The sequence below is a fragment of the Meriones unguiculatus genome, chromosome 20 (assembly GCF_030254825.1).
Source record: "Meriones unguiculatus strain TT.TT164.6M chromosome 20, Bangor_MerUng_6.1, whole genome shotgun sequence".
NCBI classification, from domain to species: domain Eukaryota; kingdom Metazoa; phylum Chordata; class Mammalia; order Rodentia; family Muridae; genus Meriones; species Meriones unguiculatus.
In genome coordinates this window covers 49,383,723-49,389,722 of record NC_083367.1, presented here as the reverse complement: position 1 = coordinate 49,389,722, position 6,000 = coordinate 49,383,723, and positions in this window count along the sequence as shown.

Sequence of the window (6,000 nt, the reverse complement as noted above, 5' to 3'; positions counted from 1 at the left end):
AACAGCTTTGCAGTCAGTGATTAGGATCTTTAAAGTAAGACAACAGGGCCCTGCATCATTAAGATAAGACAACAGAGTCCTGTAAAATGATCCCCTAAAGGATCCTGTGGCACTGAGGAATTAAATTTAACAAGTCTTAGGAACTAAATGAGTATTTGGGGGCTGGCAGCATAGTCTTCCCTCTAAGTCGTGATGGACTAGTTAGTCCTTTTAGTGTATTTTTTCTTCTCATGTTCTAGAAAAACCCAAAAGGTGGTTGCTGAGGCAGAGGGTGAGGAAGAAGGCAGACCCTTGCTAAGGCGCATGTATAGCAAAATGTCCTGGTGGTATTGTTTTTTGATTTACTGGAAATTGCATCTCTGCAGTCTTGAGGAAGACTTGGGGCATTCTGCTTAGTGGGAGACATAGCTACCAATATAGTTTTCCTGGCTACTACCCTCCCCACCACCCCGAGACAGGGTTTTTCTGTGTAGCCTTGACTGTCCTGGACTCTCTTGGTAGACCCTTGACCTCACAGAGATCCAGCTACCTCTGCCTCCCTGAGTGCCCGGGATTACAGATGTGTGCCATGATGCCACCAGTTTCCTGGTTACTTCTCATCTAAATCCCTTTTGAGAATACTCACAGTCCATGATTGAGCTAATGACCGTCTGTCACTTAAGATGTTTTGTTAGATTTTTAAATTGATGTTTTATACTAAAGGCAAGGGCCAGAGTTTTACAACAAACTGCCCAACTACGTAACAAGAAACAGGACTTGGGCTATCTATAGGATTCCCTTGACCCGGTTCCACCGTTCACGTCTAACTAATAGATAACTCAAAGTAAACGACAGTTTTCAAAAAAGTCACTAAAAAGCAAGGGAAGATAGAGGCATTGTTCCAGACTGGAGACTAAGGAGCCATGGTAACTAAGTGCAAAAGAGGCTCTTGGGGAAGAAGGTTTAAATTTAAATAAGGCGGGGGATAATTTAATGACATTATATAGTCTGATAACCTTGGATATATCAACTTGGGGGAGATGTGGATGGTGGAGTGATGTAATCTGTACTCAAAAAGCAACTTTCCTGTATGTATATATGTGTATATATGTATATATACATATATTTACTTTATGGCCATGGAATAATGAAAGGTGGTTTCCTAAAACTGTGCAGCTTCTGAGGTCTGGTCCAGGCATGTGATACTGGCATACGGTGTGGCCAGGGTCCTGGGAATCCACTCTGGTTCTACCTCCACACCACTCCTGGCTGGTTGAGCCTGCACCATGGGGCTCTTGGCCTTGTGCAGCAGGAGTAGGAGGTAGGCCATTTTCCTTGCATCTTTTTCTTGAAGTCTGCTCAGGAAACCGCACCTTCCCGGGACCTCTCTCCCTACACTACCGCTCACTCCTTTACCAAGCCAACCTTAAGTCAGCTTTACTTGAGTGCTGTGATTTCTTATCATAAGGAATAGCAAAAAAGCATCTCTAAAGTGCAGTGGGTACCAGGTGGTGAGGTCCTCAGCCATCACCCTCTCAGATCTTAGATCTTAAGTGTGTCTTGGATGGATCATGGAATTTCCCACTGTGGTGGGAAGGAGCGGTGACACAGCTGGCTTCAGGGAGCCACATGTTCTGTATCTTGCATTCCTGGAGAAACAGTTTGCAAGGGTCTGTGCCCAGGGCCAGCTAATGCTAAGCCACTTTCCATTCCCATGTCCAGGTATTGAGTTGACTCCTAGCCTTTCCCCCTGTAATTTATCTGGGTGGCTATGCTCAATGCCGACCTTGTTTTCAGGTTAAACCTTGGCTCACCTTGTTGTAGTGACAAGGGGGTTCCTCTAGCTATTTAATATAAAACCTCAGGAACCAAAGAAATTTTGTTTCCATTGCCAATCCATGTGAAAAATTCGCTAACTCATTTGCTACCATTAAGGTATTTGTTTACAATCCCAAGGGTTACTTGATACTGAGAACTTCTACAAATGGCCACCCATTTCCCCCTGCTCCCTTGATAAAACAAGAGCCTGGACATTAACCCAGCCTTAACAGAGCCAGTCAGGAGTGGGCCTGTCCCACCCTGGAGCTTCCTGGCTGCCTCTGCCCCTCAGCAGTCTGCAGAAACATGGAATGGCCAAGCATTAAAGCTAATAAAGGGAGCAGCAGGCTGACTTGGTCTAAGGAGCAATCAGGAAGCTGGACAGCTTTGTTGTGAGATGTGAACTCTGATGTAAGGACCCTGCTTAAAATATCCTATGCTCTTAGCAGGAGTGGTATGCAAGCTTTTATCTCAACTGCTCCCTGTCCCAGCCTTTCTTGATACTGCAGTGCATCCAGGATGACATCATCCAGAAAGACTTATTGCTGCTTTTCTCTTTCATCACCAAAGTTTGACATCTTTATTGAAGCACAATTTCCATAGCACGAAACACACTCTCATGAAGCATATGATTCAATGTTGTAAGTGTGCTGGGTGGAGCAACCTTCACCTTAACAGCGTTGGAAGTTTCATGGACCCAAGTAACATCCTTTATCTCTAAGCAGTTGACCTCTATTTCCACCTCAACCCAATACTACTGGGTTGCACCTAAATGGAATATGCTTCCTGTGGTCACTTGAGCCTGTTCTTAGCACGTCGCTGAGGTTCCTCTATGATGCAGCATGCCAGTTATTTGTGGGTTCCTGGGCTCATAGCCCTGAGTTCCCTTCAAGGAGTTAGGACCACCTGCTTCAAGAGGCCTTCTTGCTTCCCCCAGGCTCCTCTGGGGGTCACTTCTCAGTCCCACCCCCTTCTTGGGCTGATTCTACTCTCTGCAGCCTGTCCACCACCTCCACCTTGCTCTCTGCAATCCTGCCCTGCCCCCACACTACTGCTCAGTTTGTCCCTGCATTCTGTCCAAGGCTTTGTTGAAATGCTGCCTCTTTACTCCAGCTGAAATATCATTTCCTGTCATGAACTATGCATCTGTCCTGCTTTGTCTCTTTGGTGCTCCTAGTTCCTGAAATGATATTTCTTGGACATTGACTTTGTTTTTTAAGACAGAGTATCTCTAGGCAGCCCTGGCTCTCCTGGACTCGCTTTGCAGACTTGCCTGACCTTGAACTCGGAGAGCTGTCTGCTCTGCCCAAGTGCTGGTATTACAGGTGTGCACCACTGTGCCCGGCTGGACACTGACTTCTTAACAGAAGAAGGGCGAGTGTCTTCATCTGTTTGGGCTGTTGTAACAAAACACCACACACTGGGTGTCTCACATTCAGAAAGGATAGCTCTGGAGGCTGTCCAAGAATAAGGTGCTGAAAAAAAATAAGTCTCTGGAGAGGGCCAGCTTCCTGCTCCTGGCAGCAGTTTGCACTGTGCCCAGGAAGCTGTGGAAGGGATGAGGACCTGACCATCAGAGAGGCACCCATCCCTTTCATGACCTAATTACCCCAGAGGCTACACCTAATTCTACCACTTTTGAGAGCTGGGATTTCCATATCTAAGTTTCAGGGGGGGGGGGAAACAGTCATTCAGATCCTAACAGGCCCTAAGGTTCCAATCCCTAGGGTTATGGTTCTGGTACCTCCTGGCTGGGAAACCCTGAGCTTCTGCTAAATAAACGGAGTAAGGGTGTAGCACATGCTTCACAGGGCCGAATGAGGACAAACGTTCAGACACAGGGCAGAAGTGCACAGTGGGACAGGGGAAACACCAGAGAGACATCATCCTCCCTGGGAGGATCTACTTGATGAGAAAAGGTTCTCTCCAAACCTACAGGATCTGGATGTTGGCTGTGCTCCATCAGCCTTGGTCCTCATTCCTTTTGCCTGAACATCTTGACAAATTTTCTCTTGGCTGCTTTCTGGCCACCCCCTACCCCTGGCTTTCTAGCTCACCATTAACCTGCCCTTGGGTGTCTGCATCCTTTTCTGAGTATTGGTTATGTGGTCTTCCCTGGAAAGCTCCCTGTGGTGTCAAAAACCATCACCAAACTGTGGAGAGACTGCCAGGCTTCCTTTCCAAACTAGTACCACCATTTGGATGCAGCCGCCTCATTTCACAATGTTTCATGTATGAACACGTAAATGCCATAAATGTGGCTGCCTTACTAGGGTTAAGGTGCTCTGAGGCGGCACAAACACACACACACACACACACACACACACACACACACACACACACACACACCAGCAAATGCCTGAGGCAATGTAAGGCAGGTGAAGGCAATGTAAGGCAGAGCAGGGACAGGAAGGTTTTGATGAGTGGGGAAGATTCCCTGATAGCTCTGCAAAGGCCTGGCCTCCCGTTTTAGTTCCCGTTCCTAGTTAAAACTGCTTTAGCACTTATTTCCTGTGGATACATGTATTAAGCCAGAGGACAAGTTGCAGGAGTCAATTCTCTCCTTCCACCACGTGGGGTCCAGGGGTTGAACTCTGGCTGTCTGGCTTGGCTTGTACCCAGAGCCATTTTTCAGCATGCAGATGCAGTACCCCTCTAAAATTCAGATATGACAATCAGGTTGGAAAAGAGAGGTAACATACTCTCGACACTGCTTTTTCTATTCCTGGTCATTAGTGCCGGTGAGAGCTGGACTTTGGACACAGACTGACGCTGCAGCAGGCCCGGCACGCTGCATTCCACTTTCAGCTGTCTAGGAGACCTCACTGGGAAGGTTCAGTCGGATTCCGCCTGGGAGGGGACAGCTCAGCTTCTTCCTCTCAAATGACTTATGCCGCCCAGCAGAGGCTGCCTCTGCTTCCCTGGGCAAACTTCCTGTTCTCACCGCCATGCTGGCCCTGGGCTGCTCTGCTGACTAGTTAGCATTCCTCTAGATGAATGCTGCTGCTCTGAGTACCAGAACGACCTGCAGGCTGGTGGCACGTCTTTTTTCTCCATGGGTCAGAGTCCATGTTCAGTGCTGGCTGCGCTATGCATAGTTCTCACACAAACAAATGCTTAGCAGACAGCATCATTCTGGAATACGGAAAACAAACCTGGTCCCATTTTTAAGCAGTTTGGTGTGTATTAGCAGGCATGAAAGAAAATGCTGTCATCTAATCTTTGATCAGAATTTGATACGAATTCAAAGAGCAACAACACTGAGAGGGCAGGTATGTGATTTACGTGATCTGGACACAGTCACTGGGATGATCTGTGCTGAGTAGCTTTGTGTAAGTTAAGCTATTTCTTTTAATCACGCCCGAGGAAGCAACACAAAGATCCTTTTTCTTATAAACTGGACATCAACATCCGATAGACAAAGGACGTTAGAGCACATCCAGAGCATTATCCTAAAGCCCAAGTCTGAGTAATCTGTATTGTTTCCTCACACACGGCTGGTGTCAGGTAGAGCAGATGGAAATGTTCAATACAGTATAACTGCATTCCTGGAAAGTAGTCTGTGAGGGAGAGCTTGGGAAATGCCGCAGGTTCCAGTGTGTGAGAGGAGACTGGCTCAATGCCTCTATTTGCGCAATTCACTTGTGTTGTCTCATTTCCGCAAACATTTTGTAACCAAGGCAGTGCATGGGCAAACGGGTGAATAATCTTAACTCCCCCCCTCCACAGTTCTTGCATGTCTATGTGTGGTTCCTGTGTATGGGGCAAGCATGTGTGTATGCAGGTGTGTCTGCCTGTGCAGGTGCACACGGAGGCCTGAGGATGTCCGCTGTCTCTCTTTGTCACCATCCACCCACCTTACTGCCTTGAGACACAGTCTCTCAATGAACCAGAAGCTCACCATTTCTGGCTAATCTGGTTGGCCTTCGCCAGGCATTTTATATAGGATAGGCACCACTCAGTCAACCTCAGCAGGTCCTCAGGCTCTCAGAGCAAGCACTGTTGTCCACGAAGCCATCTCCCCAATCCCAGCTGAGATTTTTTATTTTTAAAGTGGCATCCAAACCAAAAGAGCCCGATCATATGTTTACCTGTGTGGGTAACAGCAGTGACGGCCAGCCATCTCCTATGGCTGCGTCCATCAAAGTGAGACAAGGTGGATGGAGTCCGCCTCTTTTCAGTGGTCCTAGTATTCCAACTGTT